The following is a 22,399-nucleotide window of genomic DNA, read 5'->3' on the forward strand; positions in this document are numbered from 1 at the left end:
GTGAGTGCCATTAGATATATGGCCGCGGTGCCATATTACGGGAGAAGGATAGAACATGTTTTGTTTTTTTTTTCTCGGATACGGAACTGTATGGTGCAGCACTGTACCACTCCTGTAGGGCACCATACATCCATTGCCATGTATGGGGGACACATGCGTTCCCCCCCCCCCCCCCTCATACGTGTGTGAATACAGCCATAGACTGCTGCTAATGAAATGAGCAGTACCTAAAAATTGTTACAAGATATTGTTCATCCAGCTGACATGATGATCAGTGAATCTCGTTCGGCTGATATTATTGATGAAAAATATGGATCCTGACAGCTTGGAGGATATTGTAATTACTGTTATGTTACCCTGGTAATTATTGGTTCCATCTTTCAGGGTTACAGGTGACTGCTGCCATGGTCAGAACATCATTATGGTAAGGAGGGCTTATACTGAATCTTAAAGGGGAAGGAAGATGTTTGGGTGACTTTAGAATACAATATGGAATCATGGCCTTGAATACTCATTAGGAAACCTGTTACACAAGAACTTTCCTGTGTAAATTGCTATAGGATGTCTACTCTGCATGACTTTAGCCTGAAGTAGCCATAGCTACATGTAAATGATTGAAGGGGTCTCCAGTGATGAATAATCCACTATACCCTGAGCTGGCACTTGTGTTGGCTGTGACAAGGATCGTCGCTATCCTGAAGAGATCCCCTTAATGTCCATAAGGAACATGCATAACATTAAGCTGTCTAATGGCTTGTTCTCTCCTCTTTGCAGGCCAAAAGACTGCAAAGAGGTGAGTGGTAAGAGGTAAGTGAGGTAAGTGTCCGTTCTAGAATAGTATAGTGGCTTAACTATTAGCACAATATAAGTAATGGTGATAAAACACTATTATACTGGGCTGTGATGATCCTTCCTTGTACCGCCCCAGTCTGAGACCTGATGACTGGTACCATCCTGAGCTTCTACATCTTAATGGCCTACAATAACTGCTTATGGATTGTTGCATGCAAAATGTCCCACTGGTTTATTTTGCAGATTCTGGCCACATGCGATCAGCCTTTAGCAAAACTGCCATAGATTCTGGCTGAATGGAAAGTCACTGGGCTTCAATTTGACAAGACCATTTAGCGATGGAGAATACATCTGAGATCTGTGACTGAATGGTACTCTCTGAGCTTCTGTATTGTAAAATATCATCAAGTTTCTTAGTTTTGCCTTTCACTCATTACACTTTGGAGTAACTTGTGATTTCTTTTCCTTGTAGCTCTTTCCTAGTGTTTCAAGCCTTGGAGTGGCCGGTGTTCAGCATCCAGACCTTCATGGAGAACCCTTGGACTGGATTTGAAGATGACAAATGTTTGCGTCATGTGCCTGTGTAGGGGCACTGAACTAAAATGGTTCTATTACCACAACATTTAATCAGGAGTTTGAAATGTTTTCTGACTTGTCAAAAATCAATACAAGGTTTCACAGCACATAATTCAAAGGACTAAAAAGCTATTAGATCTAACCAACTTGCTTTAAGCAATGACTCCTATAGACAAGCATGTACCTGATTTTGGTGATGCCACCCTAAAGCCTGATATAAGGCAAAATATAATCAGATCTCTAATATATGGGACCTCAAATACTGAAACAATAACTAATGTTTTTTAATAGGCAATGAACAATCTGAAGAACATCATCTACTGTACCTGCCAGTGATTAAGATTACTCATTGAGTGGTGAGTCCTATTTCCCCCTTATTCCCAGTAGAATAGTTGGGGCTGTGTATATTATACATCTCCAAGTGATGACTTCATTAATCTCGTTCATCTGATCTACAGTGAAGAATCCTCTTAGCATGCTGGAGTTCTGATGGAGATTTAAAGCTAAATTTGTGTTCTTTTCAAAGGCTTTATCACATTTTTTAAAATATACAAAGATCCCTGATAGGTGTTGGTCTTCCTTTATTGGTGGTTGGGGGCTGTTATTGCAAGTTGTGAATCTGCTTTGCTTGCTCAACTGTTTTTCCAGTTGGTGTCCATAATGATGGCATAAATGACTCACTACACACTAGTAGTGGACATGTGATATATGGTAAGCCTATAGTAGACTACTTTAGCTGATGGTGATTGCACCTGGCACAGACAGAGCTTGTTATAGTGGACTTGCCAGTCCAAACCCAGTACAGCAAGACTGATTCCAACATGTTTCAGCTGCACTGGGTTTGGATCAGTAAATATCTTGCATTTGGCAGAATACAATGGCCCCAATATAACTGATTACTGTAATTTCCTAATATAAAGCTTCTGCAGCTGAACTGATGCATTGGGCAGATGCCAGTGTCCCTCACATGGACATATTCTGCTCAGTATCCTCTGTATTAGCAAGCAAAATCCTGAAGTTAGCTGAGAACAAGGAGTTCCTCATGTATTGTAGTCAATATTGGTTTGTACAAGTTCATTCACTCCTGTCTGTATATTGCTAAAGACAAAGCTGTGTAGTATTCTAGTTGTGTTACTAGATATCACCCATCCAGCTTTAGTAGCCTAGATGTCTGGGTGGCTGCTACTAGATGCTACTCTGTAGAGTTCTACATTCTGTGAATACACATTAGGAAAGTTCTGTACAACAGGCCTCCCATATGTGTATTGCTATGGGATAGACCTTTCACACTGCTGTATTCTCTCCTGGGTGAGTATACAGCCTTGCGCTGGAGACGGATGAACACGGCTCCCGGATGTAAACCGGAAGAGCATGGTCTTTCCCTTGCATGGTATGGAGGCACATGTGTAGTGGCTGGGGGACATGCATAACAGTAAATTTGCAGCTGGCTATATGTCCCCCACAACGGCAGTGATTAAAGGGCCATAAACCTACTCTTCATTACAGGACTTTGTATTCAGTATAAACTACATAATGATCTGGCTCAGTGGTAGGCAAGTGACCTGTAGCAGAAGATGGACTGGAAGGTATATGAAATGGGTTCTCCAGTGATGAATAATCCACTATACCCTGAGCTGGCTCTCATGTTGGCTGTGACATGGATTGTCGCTATCCTGAAGAGATTCCTTTAATGAGACTAAGGAACATTCTTGATATTGAGTTGTCTAATGGAATCTTCTCTTCTCTTTGCAGGATGAGGTGGTGACTACACTTGAGTCTGTTCTATCACTAAAGTAATGATGCAATATACCGGGCTATGACGATCCTCCATGTACTTCCCCAGTCTGAGAACCATGAGTGAATGGTACGCTCTGAGCTATTATAATGTCACTTATCTTGTATATCTTTATTTGAACATTGGAGCTTATGGAGTAACACTTGGTTTTGTTTTATTCATAGCTCTCCTGATGCGTAAATCATTGCTTTGGTATCGGCTGATATTCCCAGACATGGAGTCCATGTATCCGAGAGACTTAGAAGCCTAATGTTGAATTTGCTGAACATGCCGGATGTCTTGTGCTTGTATAAAACTTTGCAGAATAAACTTGTGTTCTAATAAAGAAAATATCAAACTTGTGATTTCTGTGTAATTCTGGTTTGGGGCGATACATAGTTGGTCCTCTGGGATCACAATCTGCAGCTGATGGTTACAATATATATTCAAGTTGTTGTATCATCCTGTTGGACATTGATGGTCTCCTGGAGGCAACTATGAATAATTTCATATAACGCACACAGATTACACAGTGGTGCACAGAGCTTGCCAAATCTGTCCCAATGGGGCTCACAATCTATTCATGTATATTTTGGTGTGGGAGGAAACTGGAGTACCTGGAGGAAACCCATGCAAACACCAAAAGAACATACAAACTATTTGCAGATCCTGACCCTAGAACCCAAGTCCCCAGCGCTGCAAGGCTGTAATTCTAAGCAACCATGCTGCCCTTATAAATGGCACATCCTATCATGATATCTTGCCTGTATCTTGTGCTGCCCATATGATTTGTTTGCTACTCATTGGAATAATTTGATCACATTTGATGGTAAAAATGAATGCAGGGCAGCTTCTCACAGACCCATAGTACCAGTTTCCTTAAAGGGGTTGTCCCACAAAGCCAGTGCTAAGGCCTGATTTGCTCATCAGAAGGGTGGACTCAGTCAAACATCCTCTATGTATCACGAGAACAGGGGTCAGACACCCATTAAATGTAGATGGCTGGAGCACAGTAATAGGCAATGTCCATCAGCTCCATAGACATGTATGGGGCAAATGGCAGCTCCTCAGACCCTCCTGTGCTGGTTGTGTGTGGGGGAGTTGAGCTGGTCCTCAACTTTGCCTTTGGGTTTGCTCATCCCTACTTACAACCTTGCAGAGTAACACTTAACTTTATTTAATGGGAATTTTATTAGTTTATCACCTTTCTACAGGATAATGGATACCTAATTGGTGCTGGGACCCTCACAGATCATGTCAATGGTCTGTTCTGACAAATGGCACTAATAGTGCGCCCATTCATTGTCGAGGGCTAGAGATACCCGTGGGGTGTTTTAAAATTTCCAGCCCTTCCATAAGATTGGCTGGATCAATGGGATGTATAATACTTGAGCATCAATTGATCAGCAGGACTGTACATCCTTATCCTCAGGGCATAACCCAACCCCTGGGCACTTCTCACCCTTAAATCAATTTGTTTTTCATACAATCAGGACAGGAATTGTCACAACTCTGGGTTCTCTGGTCAGCTATGGAGAAGAAATGATCAAACCCTTGGATGCAGATGTCTCGGATGCCAGTTCATGTATTTTCTGTTGTATTTCTCCGAGGGGTTGGTAACTGCAAGTGCTCCAAGAGTCCCAAACCTTTTGGGTTGTAATACTTGGTTGAGATAATGGTTTGATATCACAGCAGCGGCTCCTGCAGGATGTGATCTCCTGCAAATTCTTCTGATGGAACAATGTAAAAAAATCCTTAGGTGTCCAAATGATGAAACCAACATTTCATAAAGTAAAAACTCAATTCCAGTCTATTTGTAATTATGCAGCCTGTGCCAAAAACTGGGCATTCAGCAGGGCAGATCCATATGTGGCATATAAACCTATGGCTATAGTGTCCTAGTTTCCAGTCACTGACTTGTACAATTCCATCGTAGCCAAGAGACGGGTTCAATGTCAAAAGCAAAGGCCACCTCCTGGGTTTCTTGCCAAAAGTACAAGTGAGAGAGATTTTAGGCTCAAAAATGTGGAGTTTAAACTGTGATGCAAATGAAGGGAGATTCATCACTATAGTTGTCAGTAAGGAGACAATAAGGGACAGTTCCCACCAGGACTCAGGTTTCCACGTTACATTTTTTTGCTAAAAGGTGCAGTCACATGTTGCGTTTTCATACACATTACTACAGCTGAGGAGAGGTGATTTGCCTAATTACATTACGGTTAACATTTGCATTTACACAACACAATGTAATGTAATGTTAACACTGTTAATACACATGCATTAACATCACGTATACATTGCATTTTTGTTAACAGTAATGTAATTAGGCAAATCACCTCTCCTCAGCTGTAGTAATGCGTTTCAAAATGCAATGTAACCAAAACACAACGTGTGACCTCGCCCCTTACACATGATAAACAGATCAGTTTTTTCCCCATTGTTTTTTAACCCTTTAACGCTCTGCGCCGTAGCTCTACGGCGCAGAGGTATAAGGAGTGTATGAAGAGGGCTCACGGGCTGAGTCCTCTTCATACAGAGGTGGGGTTTTTGCATATTGCAGAAAACCCCCACCGCTAATAACTGCGGTCGGTGCTTGCACCGATCACGGCTATTAACCTGTCCGTTGCCGGCGGCATTTAAAAGACGGCGGCATCTTTGTTGCGATCGCCGCGCACCCGAACGTCATCGGGGGGCGGCGATTGGTTGCCATGGTAGCCTCGGGTCTTCGTTTGACCCGAGACTATTTGGCATCTGCAGATTCGTTACAATGAGCCAGTGGCTCATTGTAATGAATGTGCTGCAAAAATGCCATATATTGCAATACAGAAGTATTGCAGTATATGGTAGGAGCGATCTGACCATCTAGGGTTAATGTACCCTAGATGGTCTAAAAAATAGTGAAAAAAAAGTTTAAAAAAAATTAATAAAATATTAAAAATTCAAATCACCCCCCTTTTCCTAGAACTGATATAAAACATAATAAACAGTAAAAATCACAGACACATTAGGTATCGCCGCGTCCCAAAATGCCCGATCTACCAAAATATAAAAATGGTTACGGCCGGCGGTGACCTCCGAGGCGGGAAATGGCGCCCAAATGTCCGAAATGCGACTTTTACACCTTTTTACATCACATAAAAAATGGAATAAAAAATTATCAAAATATCGCACAGACCTCAAAATGGTAGCAATGAAAACGTCGCCTCATTTCTTTTTTGTACACATTCGTTTAATTTTTGAAAATGTATTAAAACACAATAAAACCTGTATAAATTTGGTATCACCGCGATCGCACCGAAGAATAAAGCTGAGGTGTTTTGAGTGCACAGTCAAAGTCGTAAAAAGTGAGCCCACAAGAACGTGACGTGATGTTTTTTCAATTTTTCCACATTTGGAAATTTTTTTCAGTTTTGCAGTACACGGCATGTTAAAATAAATAACATTACGGGAAAGTAAAATTTGTTACGCACAAAATAAGCCCTCACACAGGTCTGTACACGTAAAAATGAAAAAGTTATGGATTTTTGAATGTGGAGAGCGAGAAATGAGCGGAAAAACCCTCCGTCCTTAAGGGGTTAATATACTTGCAATAATGTCTGGTAGTATCTTCTGTTAGATCTTCGATTATTTGAGGGGAAAGGGAAATGGATGGCTATTAAATAATGAAAATCGAAAAACTGACGCTAACAGAAAGCAACGTTTTTTTTTTATTAAATGGACCAGTTAAATGTATTGGATAAAAAAAACTGATACTTTTACTATTAATGTATCCATCCAAACATGTATTAAATTCAATAATCAAGTAAATTGTGCTGAAAAACTCATTTAGGAACGCATACGATTACATGTACAAACAGCAGGCTGAAAATGCAAACGCAAGCAAAACATGTGAAAAATGCATATGTTTTCAAAATCGCAGCAGAAACGCAACTAAAACGCCACTTGTGTTACAGGCCTAAGGGTGATGCCACACATGGCGTTTTGAAACCGTTTTTGGTCCGTTTTTAATCTGTTAAAAAAACGCATGCGTTTTTTAAAAACTTATACGTTTTTGAAAACGCATGAGTTTTTTGAAAACGCATACGTTTTTGACAGGTTTTCCGAATTTACGCAATTAAAAAAGGACAAAAACGCATGCGTTTTCAAAAAACGCATGCGTTTTTTAACGGACTGCTTAAAAACGGACAAAAACGGTTTCAAACCGCTTGACCTGCGTTTCCATTGCGTTTGAAACGCATATACAACAGCTGAGGAGAGGTGATTTGCCTAATTACATCACTGTTAACGTTTCCGTTTACAAAACGCATTGTAAACACGATGTTAACACACACGTTTTGTTAACGCATGCATTAACATTGCGTTTACAAACATACACGGTAATGTGTACCTCACATCAGCTGTTGTATATGCATTTCAAACGCAATGAAAACGCAACGTGTGAACGCGCCCTTAGGGTGATGGCACATGTTCAGTTTTTCAGATGCAGTTTTTGAAGCCAAAAACGGGTGTGGATCATAATGGGTGAGACGAATAATTGAAAGGTGCTGCTCCTCCTCCTACTTTCACTCCATTCCTGGTTTGGGTATCTGAAAAAACTGAATGTGTGCCATCACCCTAAGGAAACTGCTTCCCACATGCATTTAACAGGAACGGAACAGCTATATAAATGCATCAAAACTGATTCTCCCCGTGTAACCGCGGCCTCATTCCCCGTCTCCAGTGATGTCACTGGTCTTGTCTCCTCCCTATAATGATGGTCCGGCCACACCCTCTTGATTATGCAGAGCTATTTCATTGGCTGCAGTGGCAAATATAAACCCCCTACCCCCTCCTACAGCCCTTCACTAGTTTTCCAGCCTGCACAGAGGTAAGATGTATGTGGGTGCTGTGTGACCCTATGTAACAGGCCCTGAGGAAGGTCAGAGAGCACATCCTGTGCTTTTGTGGTGGTCCTTATTACTAGAAATGATATGGGGTGTAGTTCTCCCCAATGTAGGCTCAGTGATGTGTTGGCCTTTTTTTACCTGGAGTATATGATTTTGTATACAAGTTATCAGTTGAGATTGGTGCATGTACTGTATATAACTTGGTGTTTGTGTTGCACTTTTATAAAGTCTTGTTCATTGGAGTCTTGATGGAGATTAAAGGGATCTCCCTGACTAGGATTGGGGTTTTACTGAACTGCCTCCATGTAAATGGGCAGTTGCTAAGTTTTTTTTATACCTTTTTACCTACTTTGCATAAAAGTAACTTGTGTCATTCCTGGCTGACTTTTGGCTTTAGCTGCCACCTGCATTTACTGTCAGTACAGGCGGGCCCCTACTTAAGCACACGCAACTTGCAGATGGACCCCTCTGCCCACTGTGACCTCTGGTGAAGCTCTCTGGATGTTACTATAGTCCCAGACTGCAATGATCAGCTGTAAGGTGTCTGTAACAAAGCTTTATTGATTATTCTTTGTCCCATTAAAGCAAAAAATTTTGCTAATGTAATTGTCACTCAGACAGCAAAAATTTCTTGTCTGTAGCTAAAATGATAAAATGTACAGTTCTGACCTGCATACAAATTCAACTTAAGTACAAATCCAAGGACCCTATCTTGTATGTAACCCGGAAACTGCCTGTAATGACCTATATCTTGCTACATGCCTGGGGTGGATTCCCTCATTTGTATGTAGAGATATCGGAGATGTGGTACGTTCATGGTGAACTACTCTTAGCTTTAGCAGGGATAATGTGACTGTTTTGCTTGTGACAGACTTGTTGGCCCAAACCCAGTCCAGCGGGAGAGAATGCAGCATGTTGGTTCAGATAATCTGGGTTTGGATCAATAAGTGCACCATCACATAGCATGTCATTCATCACCTGGGGTTCCTTGGTACACCTAATTTTTGGCAGTAGCACGTTCTTTCTTTAGTGGTTATGTTCTCTTAGATGAATAAGTATTTTTGGCTCAATACAATGGCCCCAAGATATTATGAAGCCCATAACAATGGGATTGCAGTAATGGTGCCACAACTAAACCCCTCAATGGTGGTTCTGCTGATATTAGGCTCCCACTGCTGTCAGGTCTACACCTGCACATCACCATCCAGCTGACATGATGATCAGAGAATCTCGTTAGTCTGAGTAGTGATGAGACATATGGATCTGACAGCTCGGGGGATATTGTGCCTTATAAATGCTCAGTCTTGTTTGGTAATGACTGGTTCCAACTTTCAGGTTTCCTGCTGCGGTGGACAGGAGAACGTCACTTAGATAAGTAATGTTCATGTTGGCATCTTAAAGGACCTTTAAAGCTATATATATGTATATCTGTCACCTTTGATTTGTAAATATAAAGACTATGGTATATAGCAGGCCAAATCCTATAAGCATTGTAATGACAAATCATACACAAACCCAGAATTTGATTCCTTAAGTTATTGGGGGCTGCATAAAAAGGACTTGACCATGCCATACTCTGAAGTGTGAGATAAATATAAAAATAAAATATATTAACCCAAAAATTAGCCAGGGTACAAATCTGGATATTCTGAAACAGTTCTGGTATCATTTAAAATAGGATCAGGATTGTTTCTAGTTCAGAAGTTATAGTGGCTCTGCCCTATTATGAACTTGAGCAATGCTACTATTGGACAGAGGGGAACCTGAAATGGGGGGGGGGAGGGGGGGGGGGGGAGGGGCGGTTCTCCAGTGATGAATAATCCACTATATCCTGAGCTGGCACTTGTGTTGGCTGACATGGATTGTCGCTATCCTGAACTGATTCCCTTAAAGTTCCTTATTTCCATTAATACGGAGCTGTCTAATGGATTGTTCTCCTTTTTGCAGGCTATGGGACTGACAACATTGGGGTAAGTGTCTATCCTAGAATAATTGATGCTATTATTGGTAATAAAACACTGAGACTAGGGTGGTAAAAGGAAGACCTCACAGACCTGATGACTGGTACCATTCTGGGCTTCTGAATCTTGTAGGGGTTGTCCAAGGGTATTTAAAAAAAAAAAAAAAAAAAAAAAAAAACCTTGGGTGGCTGAGTTAAAAAAATAAAACCTTCCTTACCTCTGTGTTCCATGCCCACCCGTTGTCTCTATTTCCAGTATTGTCACACATAATGGATGAGTGGCCAAACGGACCAGATAGATCGCAGCACTGGATGCTGGGAGGGGCCGTAGAGGTAAGGAAGTGTTTGCTTTCTTTTAATCTGCTCCATCCCGGGCACCCAAGGGTTTTTGTATCCTCGGACAACCCCTTTAATGGTTTAAAAGAGCCCGCCTATGGAGTCTGGGTTTGCTGTGTGAGGCCGCAGCTTGAGCGAGCTCTGGCGCCCATTCACTACATCACATAAAAAAATGGCAGATCACTCACTGCTCAGGCACACGTAGGCCCCCAGGAACCGGCGGATGACCCTTCGTGAGGCAGTTCATGGTTCCATTGTCCAGTACTCACAGCCAGCTGCCTGAGTCGACTTGGTTTCAGAGGCCATTTTGAACGACCTCCTCTCGGGATGGTGAGTTGGAAACTGGTGCCATCCTCGGTGTAGCAGTGCATGTTGCTGCTGCCTGCTGTGGGGTGCCATAGAGGGGCATCTCTGGTCCATGGTTTATACGATATGGAAGCTGTGGCGTCTAGGATGAGATTCTCACAGACCTGTTCTGAGTACTGTGAGGACAGATAAATCTCTGAGGCGCACGTGGCACATAGGCCTGATGTATATTATAGCTGTGTCAGAAGCTTTTTCAAGATGCTAATATATTTGATCCTTTAGGTGCAGGACACGGCCCGGCAGACTGGTAAGTGTCCACTCATTGTATGTATCAAGATGCAATTTTATTAAATGCATTTGAGATCTCTACATACTGTGGCACACTAATGGCCTCTGGCCATGTGCTATAAGGCCTGTAGCAGAGTGTTGGACTGATAGTCCAGTTATGCTCCCTCCAATTATTCCATATGATGGCTCTGCAAAGTCTTATAGGAAACACAATAAGTTGTAAAGTGTAATGTATTATATAGTTGCATAGTAATGGTGCTATATTCAGATTATGTAATGGGATGTTACTGCAAAAGACAGCAAATAAGAGTCTGATGGCTGAGGGTCTCTGCTGTGGTCTTCTCCAATTAGATCCCTGTTCTACTGGATGTGCATTTGTCCTGCTGATCACATTCTGTATATGGCCCTCTTGCATGCCAGAAATTCCTGCAATAAGTTCTTCCTGGGGCAACCCCTGAGGTCTGTAGGATGAATCCCTTGGTGATAGATGGGGAAGCCCATGGTGGTGAGCAGCCTGGATCCAGGGATCAGAGGCGACATTGTGCAAATCAACTTGCAGTTCTTTACTGAACAGTGGGCAACAGCAAAAATAACAGCAGATTCTCAAGCTGGGACAGTTGTGGAGAGCCGGTCCACAGGAAGGTTAAATGCAGCCTGATAGTAGTTGCAGGCTGGGTTGGTGCAGATGAAACTGAGTCTGGGTGGTGGAGCTCAGTTCTGGGCTTAAGTCTAAGGACTTGCCCTGGGTGCTAGGCAGTAGGCCTGAGGCACCTGAAGTACCTGGGATTAGGACACTAGTTGTGGCACAGACCATGAGATCTGGTTCTCTCTGCAGACTATACAAGGACCATGTGCTTTTTATGAGCAGGTGGTAGCACCACCCCATTCACCTTCCAGCTTGCATTGCAAGAACATATTAGACAATCATCACAATTGCAACACCCCTGCCAATGCATAGGCAGGCTGGTAGCTGCAAATAGCACCCGCTCCAGGTCAGGAGCTGTTGGGGAGACCACCTCTCTAGGCAGGTTCTGTGTAATTGCAGCCTTTATCCCAGGAACTTCTAATGCCTAAGGTCTGCTGCCTGGCACACAGGGCAAGTCTGGAGGCTTAAGCCCAGAACTGCAGATTCCACTACTTGGGCTGGTTCAGATGGGACAGTCCAACCTGCATCAACTATCAGGCTGCGTGTACTTTTCCTGTGGACCGGCTCTCCATGACCTTTCCAGCTTAAGGAATATGCTGCTAATATTGTTGTTGAGCAACCTGCAACGGCCAGAAATGGTTAACTGTTGACTTGCCAGGCAGTAGCTACAGCTGCAATTGCACAATATCCTAAAGGGTTCATGACTCTGGCCTGCCTATGCATTGGCTTTGGTGTTGCAGACCTTGACCGAATAATCATAACTTAGATGCCACTGAGATTCATAGGGCATACATCAAAAATTTATCTGCAGGACCCCTGATGTCTTCTGTGTGGTCATGGCATAGATTATAAAAACACTTGTCCTGTTTTGGATATAAGCAGAAGCAGTGGCGTAACTACTGCCATGGCAGTTGCTACGGGGCCCGTGAGGTTAAGGGGCCTAGTGACACATGGCTGAGTCATAATGCTTTTTGTCCCTGCCGAGCTCATAAGTTTGTGCCTGACCCGCCCATTGCCTCCCATCTTCCGGCCGACACAGGCAACGGCCCACCCAGTGACTGACACAGTGCATGGCACTCCAATCCCGCCCGCACAAAGAACTGCCCACCAAACCTCTCATGCCCGTCCGCTCACAGAACTTCCTGTGCATGTTGACCGCCCACCGATCTTACCACCTGCCTGCTGACCCACACAGCCACATGCTGGACGTCAAAAAAGCAAGTACTATTTACATGTTTCTGTGTACACATATATGCATGTGTTTTTGTATATGGTGTGTATGTATACCCAACCATCCCGGTTTCAGCGTGAGTCCTGTTTTTTGGGATGAGGATGTCCTGGGCCCCGCCCACTTTTCCCAATTTGTCCAGCCTCCTCCAGTCCCCATAGTTTAGAGCAGCCGAGGCATGGGGGCTGAGAGGAGGCGGGACCAGCCCCTGCTACCTCCTCAATGTCTGCACCAGTCATGTGAGGTAGCTCCACCCCCGGTTGGCCACACCCCCTTCATGAGTCATCCGGACTCCAGCCCAGGAAATTATGGAGAGACTGAGGGGGCTGCAGGAAGAGGAGCCAGGAGGAGGATAGAGGTTGGGGGGGGAGGCTAGAGGCTACAGGAGGAGGACTTGAGGATGGGGCTGTGGGACAGGAGGATTCTGGAGGGGCCTGTGGGACTGGAGGAGGAGACTGAAGGGGGAGGTCGAAGGAGAAGGCTGGAGGACAGGAGGCTACATTATGAGGAGGATAGAGAACAGGGACCAAACCATGTGGGGATAGGAGTACAGAGAATTGTGTAAGTTTGGGGAGATAAATAAAAGTGGAAAACAAAATGTGTATTTGTGTTGTGTGTAAATGCTGCATGTACTGTATGTAAACACGGTATATGTGCATATGGTGTTGATACTATATAAGGGTGTATATATACTATATGTATGTACTATACAGTATGTGTGCAAATTTGATGGGTGTGTATACTCAATATATTACTGTATATACAGTATGAGTAGTTGTATGTATGTGGGTGCGAGTATAGAAGTGCATGTATGAGTGTAGAACTTTATGTGGGGGGGCCCCCATGCAGAAATCAGCTACTCTATGGGGCCTGACCACTCCTAGCTGTGCCCCTGAGAAGTCTATCCTTGGTGTCCCACTATTATCATGATTAGCGATTTGATAGTTTCCATTCATGGTTCTTCTATTGGGCGATGATCATATATCTTAGTATTTTAGGAATTCCTTCCCATAGAGCCACATGGTCATTTTTTCTGTAAATCTAATAACCTGTAATCGGAGTGAAATGTATCTGATTTGTCTCTGGTTTATCATTGTTGATTTTGCTTTCCTTAAAGGGTGTTGCATTTATCACTGATGAATGACAAGAAACAAGCATATATCTGATTGGTTTAGTGATGTTTCTTTTAATTCTGAGATGAGGCAGCCATTGTTATATCGCCTTGTTCCCACAAGTCTTGTACTTAACAGCTTTTCTTTCCACAGGACGCCCTTTATCTCCGTCTAGAAGACAATGACTTGCACAGGATGGGTGGGTATGCTAGTAATGGCACAAGTGGTGGGTCATGGTAGAAATGGGTATTTATGTGAGGCAAGTTCTAGTAGACACTGGCCATGGATAATTTACCAAGCCTCAGCCCAAATGATGAAACCTTCACCCGTCCGACCTCCTGTACGGTGCCAGAGCCTGAAAAGGTTGAACCCACTGGTTGCCTCAGGAGGAGAGGAAGGAGGCCATGTTCCAGCTGGGACAGTCTGATTGGGGTTGGAGTTTAATTTTGTAAATTCAGATTAGTGCCCTTGTGATTCACAGCTTAAAGTATAGTAATGCAATGTGATTGTATAGCTAAGCTCCGCCCCCCCCAATAAAAAAAAACTGTACAATGTCAGCTAGTTAATTAGAATCTTAAGGTAAAATATCTTGTTACTCTAATATCTTGCCTCTCCTTGCAGGTTTACTGTCAGTTATGAATAACTGAGCAGCATCTGTTCTCTGAAGCCTTTTCTGTATGCAGTATAAATCTGACCATAGTCTCTCCAGCAGGTGGATACAAAAGTAATGCAGAATAAAGATTACATCTCTACGTGGCCTAACTTTCTGGTAAGTCTTGGCTAAAACATATAAAGACTTCAGTTTATTGTAGAAATCTACCACCAGGATGAAGGATTGTAAACCAAGCACTCTTAAACAGATGTTGCCTGTTGTACCATAGAACGGCGGGGACACGTCGGTGCCGGGGAGAGGGTGAGTGCCATTAGATATACAGCGGCGGTGCCATATTACGGGAGAAGGATAGAACATGTTTTTTTTTTCTCGGCTACAGAACTGTACGGTGCAGCACTGTACCACTCCCATAGGGCATCATACATCCATCGCCATGTATGGGGGACACATGCATTCCCCCCCCCCCATATGTGTGAATATAGCCTTAGACTGCTGCTAATGAAATGAGCAGTACCTAAAAATTGTTCTCTTCCAACTTTGTATTTGGGCACTATGACCTGGGTAGGGAGAATAGTCATCATATATGTAACAAGATATTGTTCATCCAGCTGACATGATGATCAGTGAATCTCGTTCGTCTGAAATTATTGATGAGAAATCTGTATCCTGACAGCTTGGAGGATATTGTACATTATAATTACTTATGTTGCCCTGGTAATGACTGGTTCCATCTTTCAGGGTTACACGTGACTGCTGCCATGGCCAGAACATCATTATGGTAAGGAGGGCTTATACTGAAATCTTAAAGGGGAAGGAAGATGTTTGGGTGACTTTAGAATACAATATGGAATCATGGCCTTGAATACTCATTAGGAAACCTGTTACACAAGAACTTTCCTGTGTAAATTGCTATAGGATGTCTACTCTGCATGACTTTAGCCTGAAGTAGCCATAACTACATGTAAATGATTGAAGGGGTCTCCAGTGATGAATAATCCACTATACCCGGAGCTGGCACTTGTGTTGGCTGTGACAAGGATTGTCGCTATCCTGAAGAGATCCCTTGATGTCCATAAGGAACATGCCTAACAATGAGCTGTCTAATAGCTTGTTCTCTCCTCTTTGCAGGCCAAAGGGCTGACAACATTGAGGTAAGTGTCTGTTCTGGAATAGTAAAGTAGCTAAACTATTAGCACAATATAAGTAATGGTGATAAAACACTATTATACTGGGCTGTGATGATCCTTCCTTGTACAGCCCCAGTCTGAGGCCTGATGACTGGTACCATTCTGAGCTTCTACATCTTAATGGGCTACAATAACTGCTTATGGATTGTTGCATGCAAAATAATGTCCCACTGGTTTATTTTGCAGATTCTGGCCACATGCGATCAGCCTTTAGCAAAACTGCCATAGATTCTGGCTGAATGGAAAGTCACTGGGCTTCAATTTGACAAGACAATTTAGCGATGGAGAATATGTTTAATGACTGTCTGTCGTGAGCAGATCCTGGGTGAGTTTTGCCACAATGGAACAGTATTAGTAATATATTATACTGGGCTATGATGATCCTCCATGTACCGCCCCAGTCTGAGATCTGTGACTGAATGGTACTCTCTGAGCTTCTGTATTGTAAAATATCATCAAGTTTCTTAGTTTTGCCTTTCGTACATTAGACTTTGGAGTAACTTGTGATTTCTTTTCCTTGTAGCTTTTTCCTAGTGTTTCAAGCCTTGGAATGACCTGTGTACAGCAGACCGACCTTCATGGAGAACCCTTGGACTGGATTTGAAGATGACAAATGTTTGCGTCATGTGCCTGTGTAGGGGCACTGGACTAAAATGGTTCTATTACCACAACATTTAATCAGGAGTTTGAAATGTTTTCTGACTTCTTTAAATCTTATAGCTTTATAGTTCTTTGAATTGTGCTGTGAAACCTTGTATTGATTTTTGACAACTTGCTTTAAGCAATGACTCCTATAGACAAGCATGTACCTGATTTTGGTGATGCCACACTAAAGCCTGATAGAAGGTAAAATATAATCAGATCTCTAATATATGGGACCTCAAATACTGAAACAATAACTAATGTTATTGTTATCACTACATACTAGTGGACATGTGATATATGGTAAGCCTATAGCAGACTACTTTAGCAGATAGTGATTGCACCTTGCACAGACAGAGCTTGGTATAGTGGACTTGCCAGTCCAAACCCAGTACAGCAAGACTGATTCCAACATGTTTCAGCTGCACTGGGTTTGGATCAGTAAATATCTTTCATTTGGCAGAATACGATGGCCCCAATATAACTGATTACTGTAATTTCCTAATATAAAGCTTCTGCAGCTGAACTGATGCATCAAGCAGATTCCAGTGTCCCTCACATGGCCGTATTCTGCTCAGTATCCTCTGTATTAGCAAGCAAAGTCCTGAAGTGAGCTGAGAACAAGGAGTTCTTCATGTATTGTAGTCAATATTGGTTTGTACAAGTTCATTCACTCCTGTCTGTATATTGCTAAAGACAAAGCTGTGTAGTATTCTAGTTGTGTTACTAGACATCACCCGTCCAGCTTTAGTAGCCTAGATGTCTGGGTGGCTGCTACTAGATGCTACTCTGTAGAGTTACTACATTCTGTGAATACACATTAGGAAAGTTCTGTACAACAGGCCTCCCATATGTGTATTGCTATGGGATAGACCTTTCACACTGCTGTATTCTCTCCTGGGTGAGTATACAGCCTTGCGCTGGAGACGGATGAGCATAGCTCCTGGATGTAAACCGGAAGAGCACGGTCTTTCCCTTGCATGGTATGGTGGCACATGTGTAGTGGCTGGGGGACATGCATAACAGTAAATTTGCAGCTGTCTGTCCCCCACAACAGTGTGGAGAGGGTCGTAAACCTACTCTTCATTACAGGACTTTGTATTCAGTATAAACTACATAATGGTCTGGCTCAGTGGTAGGCAAGTGACCTGTAGCAGAAGATGGACTGGTAGGTATATGGAAGGAGGTCTCCAGTGATGAATAATCCATTATACCCTGAGCTGGCTCTCATGTTGGCTGTGACATGGATCGTCGCTATCCTGAAGAGATTCCTTTAATGAGACTAAGGAACATTCTTGATATTGAGTTGTCTAATGGAATCTTCTCTTCTCTTTGCAGGATGAGGTGGTGACTACACTTGATTCTGTTCTATCACTAAAGTAATGATGCAATATACCGGGCTATGATGATCCTCCATGTACTTCCCCAGTCTGAGAACCATGAGCTACTATAATGTCACTTATCTTGTATATCTTTATCTGAACATTGGAGCTTATGGAGTAACACTTGGTTTTGTTTTATTCATAGCTTTCCTGATGCTTAAATCATTGCTTTGGTATCGGCTGATATTCCCAGACATGGAGTCCATGTATCCGAGAGACATAGAAGCCTAATGTTGAATTTGCTGAACATGCCGGATGTCTTGTGCTTGTATAAAACTTTGCAGAATAAACTTGTGTTCTAATAAAGCAAATATCAAACTTGTGATTTCTGTGTAATTCTAGTTTAGGGCGATACATAGTTGGTCCTCTGGGATCCCAATCTGCAGCTGATGGTTTCAATATATATTTAAGTTGTTGTATCATCCTGTTAGACATTGATGGTCTCCTGGAGGCAACTATGGATAATAACTTCATAGACCCATAGTACCAGTTTCCTTTAAAGGGGTTGTCCCACAAAGCAAGTGCTAGGGCCTAGTTTGTTGATCAGTAGGGTGGAGTCAGTCAAGCATCTTCCATGTATCACGAACAGGGGTCAGACCCCCATTAAACGAAGAGATGGCTGGAGCGCAGTAATAGGCAATGTCCGTCAGCTCCATAGACATGTATGGGGCAACTGGCAGCTCTTTAAACCCTCTGTTCTTATCTGTGGGGGTCCAACACCCACCAACTTGCTTTGTAGGTAAACCCCTTAATGTTTGGATTTTCCTTGCTGCAAGCAATTGAGCCCAACCCTTCAAGTATCTGCTGGTGCACAATCTTGCTGTTCTAAACGTAAAAAGTCCTAAGGTCTTAGGTGTCCAAATTATGAAAGCGGCTCTAAAAAATTTAAGAAATAATGCAATTAAAAACCCAATTCAAGTCTATTTGTAATCATGCAGCCTGTGCCAAAAGCTGGACACTCAAAGACAGGTTTTTATTCCACATATGGATCTATGGCTATAGTGTCTTAGTTTCTGGTCACTGACTTGTACAATTCCATCATATCCATGAGACGGGTTCAATGTCGGAGACAAAGGCCACCTCCTGGGTTTCTTGCCAAATTGACAAAAGTGAGAGAGTTTAGTCAAAAAAATTTGGAGTTTAAACTGTGATGCAAATGAAGGTAGATGCATCGCTATAGTTGTCAGTAAGGAGATAATAAGGGTCAGTTCCCACCAGGAACTGGTGCAGGTTTTCACGTTGCATTTTTTTTTGGCTTAAAGGTGCAGTCACACGTTGCGTTTTCATACACATTACTACAGCTGAGGAGAGGTGATTTGCCTAATTACATTACTGTTAACATTTGCATTTACAAAACACAATTTAAATGCAATGTTAACAATGTTAATACACATGCATTAACATCACGTATACATTGCGTTTTTGTAAACTCTAATGTTAACAGTAAAGTATTTAGGCAAATCACCAGTTATGCGTTTCAAAACGCAACATATGACCGTGCCCGTTTGTTTTTTTTAACAGACTTGCAATAATGTCTGTTAGTATCTGTTTTACATCTTCCGTTAGACCTTCCATTATTTGAGGGGAAAGAAAAACGGATGGCTATGAAATAATGAGAACTAAGTGCGCTATCACATCGGACGTTTTGCCTGAGTTTGCAAACGCAGACCAAGCCGCACCCACCAGGGCGGGCCGTGGCCCGATCGCATCGGCGTTTCTATGAAAACGTTTGCAATCGGGAACGAGCCCCCGGTGTTTTGCATTTTCGTTCCAGAAAACGCCAATGCGATCTGGCCACGGCCTGCCCTAGTGGGTGCGGCTTGGTCTGCGTACGCAAATGCAGCCAAAATGTCCGTTGTGACATCGTCCTAACAGAAAGCAACGTATCTGTTTTTTTTTAAATTAAATGGACCAGTTAAATGATAAAAAAAACATACATTTGCTAATCTATCCATCCAAACATGGTATTAAATTACCGTATATTCCGGCGTATAAGACGACTTTTGAAGACAAAAAAAATCTTCTGTCTTCTCTGGGGTCGTCTTATACGCCGGTAATCCCGACCGCCCGCCGTGTATTCACGGCGGCGGTCGGGTCGCGCTGCATGGAGAGGGCTCACGGGCTGAGCCCTCTCCATAGCCGGTAAGTCTTTGCTGCATATTGCAGCAAAGGCTTACCGGTAACACCCGCGAGCAGTGCTAGCACCGATCGCGGGTGTCTTTACAGCGTGGGCTGCCGGCAAAGCTGCCGGCAGCCTCAAAAAGATAGCGGCGCATGGGCGCCGCCATCTTACCTGGGGTCGCCGCTCCCCGTGACGTCATCGGGGGCGGTGATCCATCTCCATGGTAGCCTCGGGTCTTCCGAAGACCTGAGGCTATTTCGTTGTAACCCCTTCATTACAATGTGCTGATAGCACATTGTACTGAATGAGGAGGAAAATCCCCATATACTGCCATACTGTAGTATGGCAGTATATGGTAGGATCGATCAGACAACCTAGGGTTAAAGTACCCTAGGGAGTCTGAAAAATAGTATAAATAAAAATAAAAAAATGTAAAAAAAAATGATAATAAAAAAACCTAAAATTTCAAATCACCCCCTTCCCTAGAACTGACATAAATATAAATAAACAGTAAAAATCATAAACACATTAGGTATCAACTCGTCCAAAAATGCCCGATCTATCAAAATATGATAACGGTTTTTCAATGCGTTTAACCACGTAACGGAAAATAGCGCCCAAAGTCGAAAATGGCCCTTTTTTGCCATTTTGAAAAATATAAAAAAATCTATAAAAAGTGATCAAAAGGTCGTACAGTCCTAAAAATGATATCATTGAAAATATTATCAAATTTCGCAAAAAAAGACACCACCCAGAGCTCCGTACACCAAAGTATAAAAAAGTTATTAGCGCCAGAAGTTGGCAAAATAAAAAAAATAATTTTTGTACAGGAGGTTTTCATTTTTGTAAATGTATGAAAACATTATAAAACCTATACAAATTTGGTATCCCCTTAATCGTACCGACCCAAAGAATAAAGTAGACATGTCATTTGGGGCGCTCAGTGATAGACGGAATATCCAAGCCCACAAGAAAATGGCGCAAATGCGTTTTTTCACCATTTTCAATTTTTCTGAGTACATGGCATGGAATATTTAATAAAATAAAAATGTAAGGTACAGTATGGTAACATTTACAGTAAAATGGACGATGGTAATCTTATGTTGTTTTATGCCTTATGTTTATGAGCGACAGTTTTCCTGCTATATACCTGCATGTCATAAGAATTTAAATTAAAAAAAGGACCATGTTAAATTCAAATCTGTTTTTTTAAAAAATTTTTACCTGTGTTTTGTATGCGTTGGAAAAGGGGTAGTCTTATACGGCGAATATATCTTAAACTCTATATTTTAAACAGGAAAGTAGGGGGGTCGTCTTATACACCAGGTCGTCTTATACGCCGGAATATACTTTATATACTCAAGTAAATTGTGCTGAAAAACTGCTTATACTCCAGTATACACGGTACAATTTTTTGTAGCAAAACCGAAGCCAAAATGCAGTTGCGAACTTAAGTGTCTCTTGGCGTTTTCTCCCCTGCAATTTTTTTGTCTGCATTTTTCAAAATTCATGTGATTTCATGCACAAACAGCAGGGAGGAGATGACTGCGGTTTTACAAATGTGTCACTGGCCTAAGGAAACTGCTTCCCACATGCATTTAACAGGCACGTCTTTATAAATGCATCAAAACTGAAACTCCCCGTGTGAACGCGGCCTCATTCCCACTCTCCAGTGATGTCACTGGTCTTGTCTCCTCCCTATGATGTTCCGGCCACACCCTCTTGATTATGCAGATCTCCTTCATTGGCTGCAGTGGCAAATATAAACCCCCTACCCCTCCTGTAGCCCTTCACTAGTCTTCCAGCCTGCACGGAGGTAAGATGTATGTGGCTGCTGTATGACCCTATGTAACAGGCCCTAAGGAAGGTCAGAGAGCACATCCTGTACTGTTGTGGGGTTTCTGTTACTAGATTATCTGGAGTATATGATTTTGTGTACAAGTTATCAGATGAACTTGGTGTTTATGATGGACCTTATAAAGTCTTGTTCATTGGAGTCTTCATGGAGGTTAAAGGGGATGTCCCTGACTAGGATTGGGGTTTTATTGAACCTGCTCTATGTTAATGGGCAGTTGCTAAATTTTTTTTATTTACTTTGCATAAAAGTAACTTGTGTCATTCCTGACTGACTTTTGGCTTTAGCTGACACCTGCATTTACTGTCAGTACAGGTGGTCCCCTACTTAAGGACACCTGACTTACAGACAGACCCCTCTGCCCACCGTGACCTCTGGTGAAGCTCTCTGGATGCTTTACTATGGCCCCAGACTGCAATGATCAGCTGTAAGGAGTCTAATGAAGCTATATTGATAGTTCTTGGTCCCATTACAGCAAACATTTTGAAAATCTAAAAAAAATTGTCTGGAGCTACAATTATAAAATATAAAGTTCCGATTTGCATACAAATTCAACTTGAGTACATAACCTTGGGACTACCTGTAATGACCTGCTACAGACCTGGGGTGGATTCCCTCATTTGTATGAACGGATGTGTTGTGTGTCCATGACGAACTACTCTTCGCTTTAGCAGGGATAATGTGACGACTTATT

At 42.5% G+C, this 22,399-nt stretch overlaps 1 long non-coding RNA gene and 2 other non-coding genes across 16 annotated transcripts in view; all 3 read left to right on the top strand.

Annotated features, from left to right (window-relative positions):
- Positions 1-18,010, top strand: part of LOC140071134 (uncharacterized) — a 56,895-nt gene extending 38,885 nt beyond the window's left edge. For 5 of the 14 annotated variants that reach the window (XR_011849050.1, XR_011849049.1, XR_011849066.1 and 2 more), the window contains 6 exons: positions 393-424; positions 775-807; positions 1,036-1,163; positions 1,265-1,724; positions 3,121-3,232; positions 3,328-3,505. This is a non-coding gene — a long non-coding RNA (uncharacterized lncRNA). Of the gene's footprint in view, positions 1-384; positions 425-774; positions 808-1,035; positions 1,164-1,264; positions 1,725-3,120; positions 3,233-3,327; positions 3,506-14,613; positions 14,674-14,764; positions 14,818-15,255; positions 15,296-15,645; positions 15,669-15,890; positions 16,030-16,227 lie in introns of those variants that run through there. The other 9 variants (XR_011849053.1, XR_011849052.1, XR_011849064.1 and 6 more) reach the window with 9 other exon arrangements.
- On the top strand, positions 14,210-14,337 carry LOC140071454 (small nucleolar RNA SNORD22). Its single transcript, XR_011849150.1, has one exon. It is a non-coding gene; the product is annotated as a small nucleolar RNA SNORD22 (small nucleolar RNA).
- On the top strand, positions 16,072-16,143 carry LOC140071448 (small nucleolar RNA SNORD31). The gene has a single exon (XR_011849144.1). It is a non-coding gene; the product is annotated as a small nucleolar RNA SNORD31 (small nucleolar RNA).
- Positions 18,011-22,399: the final 4,389 nt, after the last annotated feature.

This window comes from Engystomops pustulosus, chromosome 7, assembly GCF_040894005.1.
Source record: "Engystomops pustulosus chromosome 7, aEngPut4.maternal, whole genome shotgun sequence".
NCBI classification, from domain to species: domain Eukaryota; kingdom Metazoa; phylum Chordata; class Amphibia; order Anura; family Leptodactylidae; genus Engystomops; species Engystomops pustulosus.